Source organism: Pleurodeles waltl, chromosome 10 (assembly GCF_031143425.1).
Source record: "Pleurodeles waltl isolate 20211129_DDA chromosome 10, aPleWal1.hap1.20221129, whole genome shotgun sequence".
In the NCBI taxonomy this organism is placed as follows: domain Eukaryota; kingdom Metazoa; phylum Chordata; class Amphibia; order Caudata; family Salamandridae; genus Pleurodeles; species Pleurodeles waltl.
This window is the reverse complement of record NC_090449.1, coordinates 136,342,527-136,362,798: the sequence shown is the minus strand read 5'-3', so window position 1 is coordinate 136,362,798 and position 20,272 is coordinate 136,342,527.

The following is a 20,272-nucleotide window of genomic DNA, read 5'->3' as shown; positions in this document are numbered from 1 at the left end:
CGGCCCGGTGAAAGGGGCTCCATGCCCCCTTCCTCTTTCCATATTCATCCGGGCCCTAAATCAGACCAGGGAGAAGTTTGCATAGTCTTCTTCCTCTTTAATAACTCAGATGGACCCCGGGGATGGCATCCACGGCTTCTCCCCTTCAACTTCACAGAGCTGGCAAACAAAATCAAATCCATCTGCTCAGTGACTGCAGGTTTTGAGGATAGTAAGTGGGTGGAGCATCTTCTTGAGACCGTGGAAGACCGCCTCAACACTATGCCGCAGTATGCTACACAGGGACCGGGAATCCACCCTTCTGGGGAATAAACTGACGGACCTGGAAGAAAGGAGTAGGAGGAACAACGTTTGCTTTTTTGGCTTCCCGGAGAGCACAGAGGGAGCAGACGCTAAAGACTTCCTCAAGCCCATGCTGCCAATACTTACGGGCCTCACGTTCTCCCCCTCCCTCAGGAGATCTAACGTGAACACCACATGCGTCGAATTAAACAGGAAACTTGGGACGCCCTTGTCCCTTTATTGCCTGATTCCCCCGGCATGAACAGACAGGACAACTACTCACTGCAGCCCACTCCCATGGCCCCTACAACTACGAGGGTCACAAAATACGCATAGCTGTGAAATGAAAGGGGGAAGTCATTCTTGGCCCTCCGGCCCCAACTCCAGAAGCCGGACATAAAATGTGGCCTGTTTAAACCTACCTGCATGTGGATCACTAAGGACAGCAGATACAGGGTCTTTCTTGATCCGGATACTAAGCCTCTTCTTGGCAGATCTCTTGGACCGTACCATGGATCCTGCCACCCCATACAACCAGCCAGTATCCTACTGTAAGTCCTCTCCCCAGTGTCTGCATCTGGAGGTTGCTGGCACTCCAATGGGAGCCAGCAAAGGGACAAAAAAGTGGACCAACGACCCCGTTCACAAGAAGAAAGAGACTTGGCCCTCCAGATGACAGCAGCGATCACCCAGGACCAGAGACAAATCTAGACCCCTGTTGAAACCCCCACAAACTGCAGACTGAGTACCACCACTGGTCACTAAAAGGCCGGCCCCTGCCTGGGACCCCCCTTCACAACCTGCCTCCTCTCAGATGGTGCTCCACAGTACAAGAACTTCTACGATCCTTAGCTGTCCGCCGGCGAACGATAAGTATAAACAAACTCATGGCACCAGCTTGTTTGCCTCTGAGATTGGTAAAGGTGTCATAAATTGTTAATTGTCCCTGCCTATTTTTAATTAGCTGCAGATCATCTTCACTATTCACTATGTATATCCCAAGCGTTTCTGTTGTTGCATTACTATTCCAGTTATGTTGCGCTTATCTGCTGCTATTATGTATTGTCAACGTGCTTACATACCAATCTGTGAGACCCACCGTGGCCACTCCTTTGGGGGCGGCCGACGACACGCTTTATATCCACCACATAGAGATGCACCTCCTCTAGACACAAACATCAACAAGATTTCCCCCCCTCCTTGCCACCCATCCACCAACCAGGTGACCCAGAACTGTGTTCACTATGTGACATCAGTCTATGTGGCCCCTCCCCACCACCTTCTCCCCTTATTCTGCATCCTAAATCCCACATCCTGCACACACCCAGTTGTCGCCACCCCTTGCCGATAGGACTACAATGCTGATCCACAGCAGACCACTTACACCATAATGGTGGAGGACTTTCCCTCTCCACATATTACTGCTGCTCATAACCAATGGGTCACAAAGCTAGCTTAATCCCGCCCTGTTATAAACTTGATATGAACACAAGGAGGATATATAGAACAACCCTCCCACACGGCTTACCACTGAGGTCCTCTCTCAACACTGAGGCACACTTCCTCCCCTGTCCCCTCACCACGGCCTCTACCAACGCACCTGTGCTATAAGCTTAGCCCCTCAGTTAGCAGATCTGAGCACCTCCCGGGAATCGCCTCTGTAACAGAATTGGAAGACATCCTTCACTGTCACCCCAGATAGTCTTTCCAAGCCTTTTCTTTAATTTTTTCTCTCTCTCCCATCTCCCCCACCTTGCCTTGAGAGTCCTGCTACACAGCACCGTCCTGCTGGCCTACATGATACCCTGGTGGCGACCCCTCCGCAAGCACCTACCTCTCCCCTCTGTACCATCTCCTGGAATGTCAATCCCTGATGCACTACATCAAGCCCAAGGTGGTGCTTTCTTATTTGCAGTCCAGAGGAGTGGCTATGGCTCTTATACAAGAAACCCATCTTAAAAGCTTGAAGTCTGAAAAACTGTGAGGGGACTGGGTGGGGCAGGTACTCTACAGTAGCTGTCCAGAGCTAATTAAATTGGGGACTGGCCCTTCAAGGAAAAAAGGGGTTGCAATCCTTATTCTCAAATCCCTACCCATCACTGTCCTCAAATCTTGTTCTGCAGGTCGCCACATATTTGCGAGACTAAAACTCAGGACTGAACGCTATGGCCCTCATTCTGACCTTGGCGGGCGGCGGAGGCCGCCCGCCAAAGTCCCGCCGTCAGATTACCGTTCCGCGGTCGAAAGACCGCGGTGGTAATTCTGACTTTCCCGCTGGGCTGGCGGGCGGTCGCCTTCAGACCGCCCGCCAGCCCAGCGGGAAAGAGGCTTCCACGATGAAGCCGGCTCGGAATCGAGCCGGCGGAGTGGAAGCTGTGCGACGGGTGCAGTTGCACCCGTCGCGTATTTCACTGTCTGCGCAGCAGACAGTGAAATACATGTAGGGGCCCTCTTACGGGGGCCCCTGCAATGCCCATGCCAGTGGCATGGGCACTGCAGGGGCCCCCAGGGGCCCCGCGACCCCCCCCTACCGCCATCCGGATCCCGGCGGTCCGACCGCCGGGATCTGGATGGCGGTAGGGGGGGTCGGAATCCCCGCGGCGGTGCAGCAAGCTGCGCCGCCGCGGAGGATTCAATGGGGCGGCGGTACACTGGCGGGACCCCGCCAGTGGTGCCGGTCCGACCGCGGCTTTACCGCCGCGGTCGGAATCCCCATTGGAGCACCGCCGGCCTGTCGGCGGTGCTCCCGCGGTCCTCCGCCCTGGCGGTCAAAGACAGCCAGGGTCAGAATGACCACCTATGTGTCAGCTCAGTCTACACCCCTACGGGCTTCAAACATCAATTCCTCTTACAACTCACCTGCCATTTCACAGAAATCAGTGCCTCCTACCTTAGCATCGGGGTGACTGGACCCTCGCATAGGACATGATACTGGATCACACAGGCTCTCCTAAATGAGGTAATCTCCAACTAACGCCGACTCTCCCACCAAACAGATAAGCAATACACCTTCCTATCCATGGTACATGGCACCCAATCGAGGCTAGACTACTTCCTCCTATCTCATCACTTGGTGGTCATCGTCCAAGACTCACGAATCCTAGAGGCAGCATTATCCAACAATTCACCGGTCTTAGTCATGTTAGCTCTGGGTACCTCCACAGGCCGAAAACCATGGCGTCTGATTGTGGCATGCTACTGCACCCCTCAGGGCAAAAAACAAGTATACTTATTTCACGACTCCTCGTACCTTTCTAACAACAAGGGTTCGGTTTCCTCACACTTGAAATTGTGGGTGGTAGCAAAGGCCACCATCTGTAGCCACCTTATGAGAGATGTGGCCATGGAAACAAAAAACAGGCAACCCAGCAGAAAGATCCTGAGGCGGAAATTGTGACACTCACTCACCTCTATACAACGCACCCTTCCTCGGATACTCGTCATCGACTGGAAAAGGCCCACATGGACTGTAATACCCTGTTCACCCCCAAGGCTGAATATGCTGTCCAGAGGCTCAAAGGCTGACACCATGAACAGGGAGAGAAGGCAGGACACCTCTTGGCAGCTCAATTACGCCAACAGGAAGCTCATTATCCCCACCATATGATCCATGTACGGCACATCCGCAAGAAATGGTTAATGAATTAGAGGCCTTTTACAATAGCATCCACCTCCCCAGGCTCAACGATTCTGTCAAAGCACATCTGGATGGGGAAATCAACAAGACAGAAATTGCTCCAGCCATTTCCGTTCTTCTCTACCAGAAAGCTCGCGGGAAAGATGGCTTCCCTGTGGAATTCTATAAACGGACAGGAGCAGATGTAGTCAACACTCACAAAAATACCTTCTGTGAGGCTGAACACCTGGACTCCCTTGGCTCCATCTCCAACAAGGGGACCATAGTGGTCCTTCCCCAAAAAGAGAAGTACTGCTGCTTAATGGAGACAACAAAATTTTGCTAGTGTTCTTGCAGCCCGCCTCCACAAAATGATCCCGATTTTGATCCATCACACACAGGTAGGCTTTGTCCCTGGATGCTCCTCCACAAACCATCTTTGGACCCTTGTACACACTCTGTGGACCGCTAAGGACCTGCAGGAAGAAAAGCTTGCCATCTCTCTGGGCAAGGCGAAGGTGTTCGACCGGATCGAAAAGGGCTGACCATGATGTTCCCTCTGCTGTTTCTACTGGCGATGGAACCCCTTACAGCCTCTACCCGCCAATCTCCACTGCTTTTGGGCATTCCCATACTGGGTGGGTCCTCTGAAATCTTCCTCTACGCAGACGACATGCTCCTCACCCTCGATCCATCCTGGACCTGCAAGACATTATCACCCATATTGCAGCGCACTCAGGGTACTGGGTGAACTGGGACAAAAGTGAAGCTCTACCCCTCAATTTCAATCACATGGTCCGCGATAGCCGGGCATCCATTTTGCTGGAAAGCATCTCGACTTAAGTACTTAGGGGTCTATGTCAATAGGGGCTTGGACGACATGGTAACAAACAACATTGACCCTTTGATTACCTTATGAAACTTGACTTCGACAAGTGGTCCCACCCTGGCCTCTCATAGTTGGGGAGAGTACAGGCAATCTGAATGGTGATCCTACCATGGTTCACCTACATATTAGGCATGCTACCCCTACTGACCCCATTGACCCTGCTACGATCAGTGGATGCAGGCATACTCTCCTTTGTATGGGGGCCATCCGCTCTCGCCTGGTCTGGTCTAGGCTTCTGGCACACAGATCATGTGGCGGCATGGGTCACCCCTCAATTGGGCACTATGCTCTTGCCTTACACCTATCTTAGTTTGCCTACAAGTTACCTTGCACACCAGATCCTCCACTATGGGTAGCATTGGAGAGCTCCATAACTGCCCAAAGGACAGGCTTACAACCGATATACGGAAGCGGGGGATCTTGTACTCAATCCACCATCTCGATTATGCAGGCAATGCTGAAAATCTGGTGTTGTGCCTACCGCCTGCTTAGAGTACACCCTCTCCTCCACAAAAGTGCACCATTATGGGGAAATTTGACTCTATGTATAGGGGGTAGAACTCTGCACTGGGAAGTTGGCGACAGGCGGGCATCACGAGTCTCCAACAATTCCTGAACAGGGGAACAGTCAAAACTTTTGCTACACTCCGCATGGAATTTGAATTGCTATCTCAACAGGAGTGGAGATACCTCAGGCTCAATCACTGCCTTCTGAAATGCCTGGGCCCACAACCTTGGACCCTTCCGTCATCTCCGATAGTGCCCTACCTTAGAACCTGGGGCTGTTTTCGGGGACTCAAGTAAGGGTTTTAAGGTCTCATATGCAGACATCTCTACTCATGTCCCCTCCTCACCGATCTCCGCACAAAATGGCAGAATCAGCTCCACACAGTATACGCGGAGGAGGAATGGGCTGTACTCCTACAAGCACTTGACCGACAGGCACAGGAGGCCCACCTGAAGTTCTGCCTCTTCAAGACACTGTACGAATGGCACCGGACCCCTTTGAGGTGCATGCGGTGGGCTTACTGCCCCACTCCTCATGTTGGCGCTGCCTTAAGTCCGCTGAGACCTAATACATATCTTATGTGATTTCCCCTCGATTCAGCCTTTCTGGAGGTCCACACTGGGCAAAACCCTGCCACTTAGAATGCCCCTACCCTGCACCATGGTTTTACTACCTGATACAGGTGATGCCTCTGACATCTGTTCTCAAAGCCGTCTCCTGCACACGTCCCACGCCACTGCGAAAATCTGCATCCTCCACCAATGGCACTCTCCCACCCCCCTCACCCATGAGGAATGGTTGGTGGCTATGTATCAGGCAGCCTCCCACGAGCGTATCATCTTTAATCTCTACGATAGGACAGAGCCCTTTCTACAAACATGGTCTCCCTCCCTACGCACAGCCACAACCTCCTCCAGTTAATACCGTGCCCCGGACTGAGCACACACTGACTGCTTCCCCTCATTCCCATCCCTCCCTCTGACCACTTCTCTGAGAGCTGCAGTGGACAACCACACCTACACAGTGTGGCAAAATCGGGACCCAGGGTGTAGGACCCCATATCCATCTCTCACTCCCTCTAACCCCAACCCATCTTCGCTTTTCAACCCTCTGCACTCCTCCCTAAACAACACACAGAATCCCCTCAATCACAAAAGTTCTCAAACTGACAGATAGTATACATACCAGTAGGTCTTTACCACACCAGTACACAATTCACTGCTGCATCAATACTGTGAGGATATAATCCTGTGCTCGACCTCACCTCCTCCTTTTTATCAATTTGCACTTATGCACTGCACAGTTCTGCTATTGACCTATATTGTTGCTTAGTCTTTATCCATTTTTGATTCTTTCGTACAATAAAGATTTACGAAACAGCAAAAACGAATTCCCTGTGTAAAAAAAGTTATTAGTAACACAAAAAACGCATGTCCTAAGGAAACACAATCCTATGTATAACTTCTCATCGGCCACCACCACTGGGTAATTGTGTACTCGTGTGTTTCTTTTATAAATGTTTAGAAGTTCACTGAAAAAAAAGGTTAAGTAATGTTTTAGTTAAATAAGGTAATAAACTTAGCTTACGTTATAAAACCTTTGGAAGTTCACTAAAAAAAAGTTGCAAGGTTTATGTGCAAGGTGCTGAATGGTTAACAATGTTTGAGGGAGTGATTGTTGTGTACTCGAAATGAGAAGAGCTCAGCATTGGCAAACAAGCAGTTTGGTACTTTGAACACTGAGGTGAAACAGGGCTAAAGTCTTATCAGCAGCATTGGGACGGAAGGCCTCTTGGAAGTTCCAGTTATCAGGTAGCCCAAAGCCAAAACATGTCTGTTTTTTTGTAGATCTAAGGGGCATATTTATACTCTGTTTGCACTCGATTTGCGTCATTTTTTGAATGCAAACTGGCGCAAACTTAACACCATATAAATTTAATTAGATGCTAGACCCGTCTAGCGTCAAAATAATGTTGTTAACATCATTTTTCAGATGCGTGAAACCTCCCTGGGTCAATGAGATGCAGGGTAGGCGTTCCCGTCTAAAAAGTGACTCAAACACCCTAGCGCCATATTTATCCACCTGGGTAAAAAAGACACACAGGTGGGAGGCGGACCCAAAAGATGATGTTAACACTGAATTGCATCAGATTTAATGCCTGGGTCAGGGCAGGTGTCAATATGAGGCAAACACACCACTACTTAAGGAAAACACACAGAAGCAACATTACAACCCACAGGACAAGATGGAGGTGATACTGATACAGCTTGCTAGACGGCGCAAAGGACAGCAACAACTCCAGCAATCACCACCACTACAACGCACCCCACAAAGGCAACGCAGAAAGCAGGAGACACACTTCAGAACCAGGACACCCTCCTTGGCCTCAGCGACCTGGACATCATTAGGATTTATAGACTTTACTGGCAAGCCATACTACCCTTGCTGCACCACATTGAGCCACAAATTGCAGCCAGCCTGCAGACCCCGCACAACATACCACCTATAACAAAGCTGTTCGCTGTCCTGCACATGCTGGCAAGTGGCTCATTCCGAACAACAGGTGCACTGGTTGCTGGTGTCTCACAGCCGTCGTTCTCTGCATTCCTGCCAAAGGTCTTAAAACTATCATCTCCCTGACACCAAGCCACATCAGATTCCCCAACACCCAGAAAAGCAGCAGGAGGACAAACAGGGGTTCTATCAAATCCATGCCTTCCCGCATCTGCTTGGTGCAATGGACTGCACCCATGTCCGGCTCGTACCACCTGCAGCAACAGAGCACTTATACCAGAATCACAAGCACATGCATACCATTAATGTGCAGGGCATAGTGGACCACCACAGATTATTCATAAGCATTTTGGCCAAGTATCCTGGGAGTGTCCATGACACCTACATATTCCGGCACAGTACGATCAATGAACAGTTCCAGGATGGACAATTTGGAAATGGCATACTTGTAGGTGTCTAAAAATCTAGTAATGTACACAAAACACCCCAACCCTGTCGGACACACGACATACACCACTACAGTAACATATGGCCAGGGTTACACACATTTGCAGCTGATAACACATATGCAACATGCTGCAGTACAGCACAATCAGTGCACAACACCAATACACACACCCACATGTACGTCACAAACCCACAATTTGACAGGCACACCACAGGAGGGACAGGTGCAGACATGTACCCTTTGAAAACACCAGAACTACACCTACCACTACAAGTGGCCTCAGGTTGCCCACTATGTACACATCACTCACACTGCACCAAACTAACAATAGCACAGACACATCAAGGGCATACACCATGCCCATCTAATGTAACTTCCAAGTAGGCACATATGTCTCAAATCAGCTCGTGCTAATCACTGCCAGAACAAATATAAAACACCACACAACTTGCGCCAATACCTACTGCATCTCATCAACACATACCTAACTTACCTGCAGTGTGCAGAGACATCCGCCTGACGCAGTGGCTCACCCACATAGGAATACAAGATCAATCACCAACACATAACATGTGCCAGATGTGTTAGAAGTGGAACCACCGTCGCTGTAGTGAAACCTCACATGCAACACTCATTGATGCACAACACCATCATGTCCGTACCAGATACAAGAAATGGCCTATTAGGGGGCAAAGACACAGTCAGACAGTGCAGATTATGGCTGTCATAGTGGGACCCAGTAGGAGACAACAGGACATCACTGACCTCACACCCACTGTGTCAAGGGAAGATAGGAAAGACACTGCTAGTTCTGTTGATCATCCAGTGACAATGGGATACACACCCTTGGACACCTCATGGCTGACACAAACATTAGCTGCCACTCTCGAACACCAAGTGAACAATGTAATAGCCCACAGTTCCATAGTCATGGCCTGGACTGTATGTACATCTTGGCAGATGACCATCTCTACATTACTTTATGCCACATTCTAAATTGGCCACCCTCCCATGCTGCATGTAGCATGGAAGGGGTGTGCAATGTTTCTCGCTGCAGGTCTGTCACTACAAGATACATAGCATGAAGGTGCAGACTCACATGTTGCTGTCCCCTAAGACCTGAGGAAGTGCCAACAAAAAAATACCACCCCAGGGGTGCAGTATGCAGTTTGCAAATAGGAGATAGACGGTGCTATGAACTCCGATTAATGTGGCACAAATGTATGCTGCAAACGGCTGCACACACAGAAAAAGCCAACTAGCCATCAAAAAAGCATATGTACAGGGCGGTGTACTGTACAGCACAGATACATCCACCTCCACGTGGGAGATAGCCAAGTGCCCTTGTGTAAGGAAGGTAGCGTTTGTGCAGGGGTCAACAAAGGGTTGCCAAATAACATGTCACACATGGTGCTCCTTGCATTGTTGAAATGTTGCAGGACACAGCAGCCAATTTAGGAGACATGCTGTGTATTCACACTAACCAATTGCATAGGCCCTAAGTGTCACAACTCATCTGCAATGACACATATCAAAAGGAATGGGATGTCCAGGCACTGTACTGCTACCATGTTGCCACCACATCTGACCCCATTGTGTTGTCAGGATGTGTCATGTCCCCTTTACTTATAGCACACCAATACAAAAGTGCACTACAAAACGCATGGTACATACATAATGAATATCAATGTGGAACCCAAATCCAGTGTTCTAGGTCCCTGATCCAAACACTAGATTGTCATGTGCAACAACCTAGTGCTGCGGAATGATCACACAAGATTAGGAACTCACACCAAAACACAAATACATATGAGCCACAACCAGATCCTAATATCAACTGCCATGCTACATGACTTACATCTTGCAAGCCCCCACAATGATTTAATCCTGTAATCTTTTACAGCGGATTTGGGTAATGGCATACCGCCAAGTATAATGACCCCATTTCACAACCCAAGCACAGCAGCAGAGCGTGAATATAATGAGGGACATCAGAGGACACGGACCATTGTGGAGAGGAGATTTGGCATCCTGAGGTCCAGATTCAGGTGCCTGGATATCACAGGAGGCAGCCTCCTATATGCCCAAGAAATGGTCTGCAAAATCATATTGACCTGTGCTATCCTGCACAACATATGTGTACGAATGAATGTACCATTATATGAGCAGGTTGATGACCTGCCTGAGGAGGAAGACCACAACACAGCTGCTGGTATACGCCGCAGACTGCAAATTGCACAGAACTTCTTCACAGAATCATCACGGAACTCACCTTGTAAATTTCTGCTATAAACATCTCACTCCTCCACACAATCTGGCTTTGGTTTCTTCAATCTCTCCAACATATACTTTAGGATTATTAGTCTAACCTCACGGAGCATGTCACAAATACAAATCTGAAGAGTGCTGTAGCAACATCACATGTGAAGCATAAGAGTGAACTGCTACCATCACACACATCACAATTAGCCCCATCACTTGAATGTGACAACTGAAGGACACAGTTTATGGACCCCAACATATAATTTACGTCCACGTTGCCAACTTGTATCACAATAGCACATCACGCACAACAACAACATGTCTAAAAATGACCTAAATAAGGGGTCCACTCATGAGGCAGTGTATGTCAAAATATGGTGAGACTGTAATGTTTGATCAGACTACTAACACAACTCAGTGTGAGATTTGCAATGGCTACATGGAGCATGTGTGACAAGGTGGGGATATCATTGGTGACAATGCCCAACATGATTAGCCCATGTATGACAAGCAATGGGAGAAATGGAGCATGGAAATCATACCTGCCACTGCCATGGTGCCCCATACTGTCACAGGGTACACATGACCTCATACTTTGCACGGAAACATCTATAGAATGCACATCAGAATGGATTAGGACACATGCAGCTATGGCTGCAGGTCCACCACAAAGTAATTGTAATTACAAAGTAAAATGTTATGATTTTGAACTGGCTATTGTGTTCAATACATGAAACGGTAGGAATGTAGGCAGAGTGTGTCAATCACAGTATGCAAAGATGTACACATGTCAGACATGTGTAGTCCACACACAAGTCATCCATATACTCAAGATCAACATATGTAGACATTTGTCGCAGAATATTTGCCAATTTGCAAGCATCAGCCAACATCAACAATCCCTGAGCTGTGAATGTCGCATGAAATGTGATGCTCTGTAAGACAACTACACACACCATATAAGTGAACACAAATCACAATCACATACCATGATGCTTGCATAGTACTGACTGCCATACACATGTGGATTCAATGTTGTCACACATACAGACGTATGCATGACGTGTAAACATTTCCATGCTGTTGATTCTGTAGCATACACATTGGTGTAACACAACAATCACACACATATCACATTGTACAATTGACTACCACATGTGGCCATACACAAAATGCCATACTGCAGCCCAGCAAATACAATTATTATGTACAGGGTGCATACATCAACAAATCTCAAAATCACGCAATCACGATTAGAGTAAAAAATAAGACGCAAATGCATCAAAAATATCCGCAAACGCAAACTACATGACCCATGGCCCTTAGCGTATTTTCCACTTTCGCACTCCTTGCAATGCTGATTTACTGTTAAATCCACGCATAAAGGTAATGCGTCAATATAAGTAGACACACATAAGTAATGCGTCAGAAATACTCATGCAAATATCAGATGCATCAAAAAAATACACGCATAACAAAAAATGTGACACAAGGGCACAAGAAGTGATGTAATAGGAAATCCTGTTTACAGTGGATGTACTTTCACTTTCTCTTTACAGTCTGTGCCTCTTTTGACTGTGTGGTTGTGTTTTGGAGTTGGTGGTGTCTTCTTGCGATTTAGTCTATCTTGTGCTGTTCCTCCTGTTATGTTTACTGTTGTATTTTATTGTCATTTGTCACAGTGTCTCGTAATTTGTTGTGTTTAGTGTATTTTACCTTGTACTTGTGCTGTCGGGGGTCTAACTGGGTTAGTACTATAGGTGGGTTAGTTGGGTTATTGAATTTTTGGGTGTTAAGTTTCCTTTCATTATTTCTATTTCTCCATTGTACTGTCTAACATTTTTTTCTGCCTGTACCGCAGTGCAATGTCTGGCAGGGGGAGGCTGACCAGAATGGTGGAGGCTTTATTTGGCTGATAGCCCACTACTTTTCATTGATACTAGAGATGGGTGGCCGTGTGATCCAGGGCTACGGTATGGCAGCAAGGCGGCTGCATTGGGGAAAGGTGCTCCACCACCTGAAGAGGGTGTACCACATCAGTCGCAATGACCATCAGCTGAAGCATCACTGGGCTGACCTTGTGGGCAGGGAGCAGAATCTTCTGGACCATCTTGGTGTGGTGATTGGTGGGCCTGTTGGTGAGTACCCCATTGGCTAACTAATTACTGTTCACTGCACTTGAATGCCAGTAGCAGATGTGTTGGTGTGCATGCAATGCTTGTGGACAGGTTGCATGCAACCATAATGAAGTGTCACTGTGCAGGTATAGACATGGTCTTCACATATCCTAACATTTAACCAATGCAAGTCAGAAGTTCGGATAGTCATGCACATCCATCACTAAGTCCACATTTCATGGGCCATGGCAACATCTGTGCCCCAGCATTGTGTCATGTATGATAGGGTTAAACACTGCCAGCATACCATTTGTGAGTGGATTATGATAACTAGGTATGACAATCCATGTATGGTGCAATAATGTCAGAGTTTCACATACATCAGCCCTGCCATTATGTTTACAAAGGGAGAATACCCGCCTTAGGTGGCACTGGCAATGGGCCATTTGATGCCATCATCCAATTGTGACACATCAGCAATGGATTACTCAATGCATGTGAATTGCAGACTAACTATTTAGCCGCTTGTCCTCCACAAAGTGCCTCTGTGTGCCTTGCAGGACTAGCCGGAATACCTGGATCAGTTGTCTTGCAGAGCACAAGGGTCGTGTCATTTATCTGTCACCCATCTCCCCTTCGTACCATGGAGTTCCACCTTCTACAGATACATGGGTGTGGCAGGGTGTAGCACTACATGAGTCTCAGGCCAAGTGTAACAGTGCAGATGTATGGCTCTCATACACCATAGTGACAGTATCATTGTGAGTATGCAGTGGTGTGTCTGTTGCACTGTCCACAACTTGTTTGAATACCTCACTCTTCTGAAATAGTACATACTGCCATATGTTATCCACTAGTAGTGACAGTGATGTGATACTAACCATGGTTTTCCATCCATATATTTCAGGTGGACCTCCCCTCTACACAATAGGTGAAGTGGCAAGCTTTGAGGACCCAGATGTATCCAGTAAATGTGATTTTGTCTGTCCTGTGTAGTGTTGAAGCGTTTAGTGTGAATGAGTCATGAGTTCAGCACCCAGTGCTAGGAGTGATGAGCTGTAAAATGATCAGAAAGAAGAGTAGGATGGATGGTGACAATGTGCCACATTTAAGTGGCTCCCCATGCACGAGTAGAAAGTCATTTCTTGCAAAGCTTCTGGTGCTCATTGGCCAACATTGTTTAAACAAGGCGATGACAAGCCACATGTAGCTCCTTATGTGGCTTAGATGTGCACTGTTGTGTATGTAATGGCACTGGAACACACCGTCATTCACACAACACAGTGATGCACCATTTTATTGACAAATGGGGCATCCCTGTAATGTGATGTACATGTAGGAATGTCTGGGCATTTGTCCACCAGCATAGTGCCAATACTTTTTTAGTCCACCTACATGACAACTAAATGGAATGTGATAGGTGTGCATTCAGGTCAAGTAAAATTGTGTGCTGGCATGGTTATGGGTGTGTGAGGAATTGTATTTGTGGGTGTCTACACCAGGACACATGAATGTAGAAGTGAGAGATCTATGGATACCAGCTTCATATTTTGTCATCACTTAAATTATGGTCCACCCCCTGACTCCATGTATGAGTGGGCATGCATTGGTGGATGACCTGGACAGTTGAGATGCTGATCTGCATGGCCATCCCCCCAGGGGCACAAGGGGTGGGATCAACAAATGTGTAGATAGATGTGAGGCTCCCTGTGTAGGTGACAGTCCTTTTGATCAGGCTTGCACGTGTACCTATCAATACTGAACCCTTATGGTAAACAACATCATCCTATACTCCCAATAACAGCATCAAGTTTCAGGTGATGTATGTTTGAAAATCTGACACTTAAGAAGAGGAATAGTGGCCCTGATCAATGTGAATTTGACACTGCTTCAGCATAGTCACACATGGTGCAAAGTCTAAGCACATCTGAATTTGTTTGTTACCTAATCTTGTTGTGGATGGCTATGGTGTAAGGGAAATGGTGCTAAGGCAGCGTTGTTGTTTCATCCATCAGGGCCATTGTATCATCTGGATTTTGAATAGGAGTGCATGTGCTATTCGATGTTGATAGTAAGTTGATTTACTATACATACGCCGCACAATGCTGACACTGTTGGTTGCCGGTCTCATTTTTACAGCTGCCAACATGAATGAGTACAACTTTGTGCATTTCAGAAGAGGGCAGTGCGCTATAGGCACATTTTGGCAGTGGAATCTGGGTTCAGAAGGGTGGCACACTGCTATCGCTCAGAGCGATCCACTGGTGAGTGGCGGGCATTCAGCCAAGAGGCTCACACTGCCCACACAGGCTGGACCAAGCACATCTGCTGTGCAGGGCCCCACAGCTGCCAACATTACCATTACTCCACCTGCTGCACCCACAAGTAGCATGACACAGCAAACCACATCAGGTGCCATTGGCATGAGTGCCATAATAGATCTTCAGAGGGATGTGCAGCTGGTTCTCCAAAAGTTGGACTCCATCAAGCAGGAGGTGGCCAAGAATATCAAGGCCCTCAAGAATATAAAAAAAAAGACTCAAAAGGCCAACCTCTGAATGACATTATGTCACTCCTCCCAACTTGACTCCCCACCCTCCTCTTTTTCTTCTTTTTTTGTGGGTATTAGGGGGTTAGTTGTAGGTTAGAATAGGTTAGTGGGTTAGTTAGGATACGTATTTTTTGGGGGGGTTTACAAACTTTTATATTTTACTATGTGGGTGGGTGGGTGGTGGGGTGATGTTGGGGATTTTATATGTTTATAAAAAATAAAAAAATATAAATATATATTTATATATATATATATATATATATATATATATATATATGCTTGTTTAGTCATAGTTAGTAAATGTGTAGTTTAGTGTATAGTGTCCTGCATGTGTCCTGTGATATAAAGGGAATGGGGGCAAATGTTTATAGTGTGTAGTTAAATGTGTAAGTTAAGTGTAGTTAAGAGTAGTTAGGGTCTGTTGTGGGTTATGTGTAGTTAGGATAGGTTAGATTAGGATAGGTGTTAATTACTATTGTTTAATTTATTTATTTACCATAATAAATGTTATTGGTAACTCCCTTACTTCATGTGTCATATGCTTGGGTCTCGGGGTCTTCCCATGGGTGTACAGTCCAAATTGTGTATTGTCCTGGGGACTTCGTCCTGCATCCAAATTCTTCTCTTGACATTTTCAACACCTCATTGTGACCAAGCTGTCATATTGGCAATACATCTACTTACCTGTGCACCTGCCATCCAGTGTTCCCACCACTCAAGCTGACTATGTTGAACATGTATAGGACAGGATAGGTGTAGGAATTCAGGTCACATTGTACGTGTTTTATTTTGGGATTTTGGGCACTGTGGGACATGTTACTACTCCCTACATATCATTCCTATCCAGCTAAACTGACCAGTGGCAATAATGGATGAGTTTGAGTCCTTCTGTTTCACACCAATGTGTTCTAGTGGTACTACCAGCTGACGAAATTGCCCGATGACTGTTTCACACCCATTCTTGCAGTATGTGGTGGATGTAGCATACATGTTTTCAATATATATCACATATTCAGTGATTTGATTGTAGGGGATGAGGCCAACATCAACGTACAACACGAAGGTCCCATTTGCATAGATATGTACCCACATATACATGCACTCTTGTACTGACACTATGACTTGAGACATGTTACAAATATCACACACACTAGGCATAGTAGAAGTGCCACAACATACATAAACATGCTGGTTGTGTAGATGGTGTTTATTGACAAGTGTAACAGTGCAATGTATATACAATGTCCAGGACTCCGACCCCATTTGTGAAATCCATCCAATTGGGACACAACACAAGTCCAGGGTTGAGGGAAATGTCATGGACATGTTTGGGTAAAATGTCTTTCAGTGCAGGAGTACATAAATTGCCAAATGGAAAGTTAGGGACAATAGCAGTCCAAAGCAGAGAGGTCAACAGTGTGTTGAGGTGGAGTGCATATCTGTCAGAGTGCCAACACTGGCATGATGTCAAGAACAGGACTAAGGAAAACACTGCCCATGTGGCATGGGCTTGTGCTACCTGGAACTCCTATGGGTGAAAATGATCTGTTCCTCACCTTCATCCTCCTATGTTTGTGGTGCTTCCTCTACCCTTGATGGTGGTAGTGGGGAGGTAGAGGGGCACCACACACACCTCAGTGGTTGCTGATGTGGACTCCCAATTTCCAGCAGCTGCCATCTGTGGCACTACATATGGCATCACTGCAGCAAGGAGCTGCTGGTTTTTAAGTATAGCTGCAACATCCCTGTGGTAGGCAGTCATTTCTGCCCTGAGGGAGACCAATTCCTGGTGCATGGAGTCCTTATTGTCCTCAGGGACACTGCTGCCAGTTTGGGAGGGCAGTTGTTGTGGCCTCTCCTTCATGGCAGCAGCTATGTTCCTCAGACACTCCTGGACTCCACGCATTGGGAAGTGTGTGCATCGGTTGGCTGCAGTCTGTTCTGATGCCATGACCATGCACGTCTGCATCCCCTCAAGGCTGGCTGCCATTGTTTGTATCCCCACCCGCACTTCCTTCGCCAGCTCCTGCTGGACTCCCACCACTGTGCTCTCAAAGCTGTGGCCTGTGTCCTCGGAGTCCTCTGCTGTGTCGGTGCTGGCAGGTCATACTCTTGGGGTGCTAAGTGGAGCCTGTGGGATGTCTGCTAATTCAGTACTCCTCCTTGTGACTGGAGGTGGTGTCTTCATGTTCACGAGAACTTCTTGGAGGGTCTCTTGGCTTATAGTTGCCAGCTGCTCATCTAGGTCATCAAGGTACTCCAAGACAGGCAGATCCGCAGGAGAGCCATCATCCTCTGCAATGAGATGGTGTAAAATCAGTCTACCTGTGTTATGGCAGTTGACAAGTCACTTCACTGACTTGATATTTGACGCTCATTGTTATAATAGGCCCGTGTTGATGTAGAAGTGGTGCAGCACGGTGCTGTGCAATAATAATCGGCGCTGCTTGCTTCACTTTGGTGACACAAGATTGCACTGTATGCAAGTGATAATGGGGCACCCCTGTATTGTCCCCCATACTGGTGCAAGATTCAGCTGCCAGGGTAATTGTAGGCATCCTTGCACCATTGTGCAAGGATATATGTGTTGAGGGGTGTGACTGTTAATTTGTGTGAAAGTGTCCCTTCATGCACATTAACAATCACCAATGGCACTTTGGCACTTCTGTGTGAGCTGTAGAATGCAGCACACTCAGAAGAGCCAAGTCGTCATTTACATATGATTGTTTATGTGCATGGAGTCACATCTTCAAGGTCTTAAATGATCATTTCTGGCATTTTGCTCTTCCTATGCATGCTGCAGATTGCAGCAGACATAGGAATTCAGAATTGAAGGAGGTATAAATGTATTCCTCCTCGTTGCACCATACTAATGCCACCCCTGGGGCTGGCATAATAGGTTTGGCCTTTCCTCAAGTTTACAATATTCCATTTATCTGAGGCAGCATTGAAATATATTGTGTGTTGCTGTGGCACGCCCACAGCAACACCCATTGTACCACCTTCTATGCACTGTCATGATCAGGTGCTTACATATTTACAAGGTGACATAATGCCATAAAATGTGTCTTAACACTACCTTGTCAATACAGCGTAGTGCTTCGCACCACTGGAGCATCACTGAAAGTGATTCTCCAGTGGTGCTAGGGGCCTATCATGCACCCATTAGTTCCAATGGATTGTTTCAGTACATCATAGCTGCAGTCTACAGCTCTATGCCCAACCTGCATGTCACATGAATGGAAGCCAAGTTGCCACAGTTGTCTGTGTCATATCTTAGAAGTGTGTTGTCTATTCTTATTGTGTCTTGACGGCCTCTTATCTTGTTCTATCATCCCTTTGCATCCATTTACATGGTGTTGCCTTGCAATGTGTGTTGCTGTGCTCATGGCACAGCACCACACATGGCAATTTTCACCTGTCTCAGCTTTACATGTTCCACATACACCCATGCTGTGCTGAGACTTTGCACCACCTCAGGGATGGCAAAGCCACCACACTGTGCTCTTGTTGCCATTGATGTCTCCTCATGTTGTGATTTGTGTTTGTGTGGTACTTTGCATAGCACTCATGGGCCTGGCAGAGTACTGTTTCTACTCCTGTTGGAGTAGGTTGTTTACCTTACTAAACACCTATGTCCTCCCCCTCAATGCACCCTCCTTGCACTATGATATATGAGTGCATCATGGCGACAGTACAGCTCATCTGACAAAAGCACAAGTTTGAACCCAGGGATGGCCAATATGGGTATGCATTTTCTGCTGTGTACGTCATTCTGTTTGCGACAGTGCCTGATGGTAACGGTGTCTATGGACATTGCCAATTCTGAGAAGTTTTCCTCAGGTCAGGGCCTGAGGTAGGTTCATATTTCATGTGCAACAGTCCAAGGGGCACCTGACAGCCACTGTGCAATTGTTCACCCCCTACAGCCCAAGTGGTGGTGGCAACTGTTGTCAATGTGTAATGCCCCATGGGCCAATGGCCTGGGCATGGCAGGTTACAGCTGAGAGACTGGCTATGGCATCAGTCCTGTGACACCAGACCAGTGCTGCGTTCAGCACTACCCTCCAGGTATGTTTCCAAATTTCCTTCAGCCTTTGCATGGCGGTGTAACCCCCATGAAATGGTTGTTGGTGAAGTGTTGTGGTGTGCCCCTGGGTGGCCCTGCACAGCCCATGTACTTTGCATGAGCAGTGCAGGGTGTCCCATACCTTGACCCTTTGCCCTTTCCACTGCCTGATTTGCAGGGCTGGGTGCACCATGTCCTGTTACACCCAATGCAGGCCACAACTGGCACTGACTCTATTTGATCCATCTATTTTGTCTAGTGTGTGTCCCACAGAGCTACCATGTGCAGACATATTACCAGCTGCCATACCAACGTGTGACTCATACTGCCAAGACTGCCCGGCAGTCCTACCAACACCGGGCTTGCCCCTGCACCACCGCCCACCCATTGATGTTGAATTAACCACCATTATGTGAAAGCACTACCCCATGTGTTGTATGAGTGTGTTTATTTCCCAATTCCCTTGTGTCTGACATGCTTGTGTCCAACTAGTTGTGGGCTCAGCCTGTGACTGTTGTGGCCTACTGTTTGCTATCTGTGGTACATATTTTGTGTATTGGCTCAGTTCAGTTCAGCATCAATATTTGTGGTTAAACACAACTTCAGTTTAGTTGGTCTGGGTTGTGGCATGTTGCCTATGATTCCAGTCCAGCCTGCTATTCCGCCAGCACCTGTTAATTGTCCCGTGCACCCAGGGGACACCCTGACTGTGTGATGTAGGGATGGCTGCCTCATGTGGTTGTGTTGTCTAAGTGTGGTGGTGCTACTGGCACATGCCTGGGTACTGTTGGGACAGTTGCAATGACTAGTGTGCTGTGAAATGCAGGACACATGTGTTTGGGCAACGAGGCAAGGCTGTTACAAAATGTTACAGCAAGGGACACCACTATGTAGTAGCCCCAGGAATGGTGTTGACGGGCTGCATGGTCTCTCAGGTCTTGGTCGTGTTAGTGGTGCTGATGTAACTAGATGCAAGGGATTTAGTGAAATCACAACCAGTGGCACAGTGATTATAC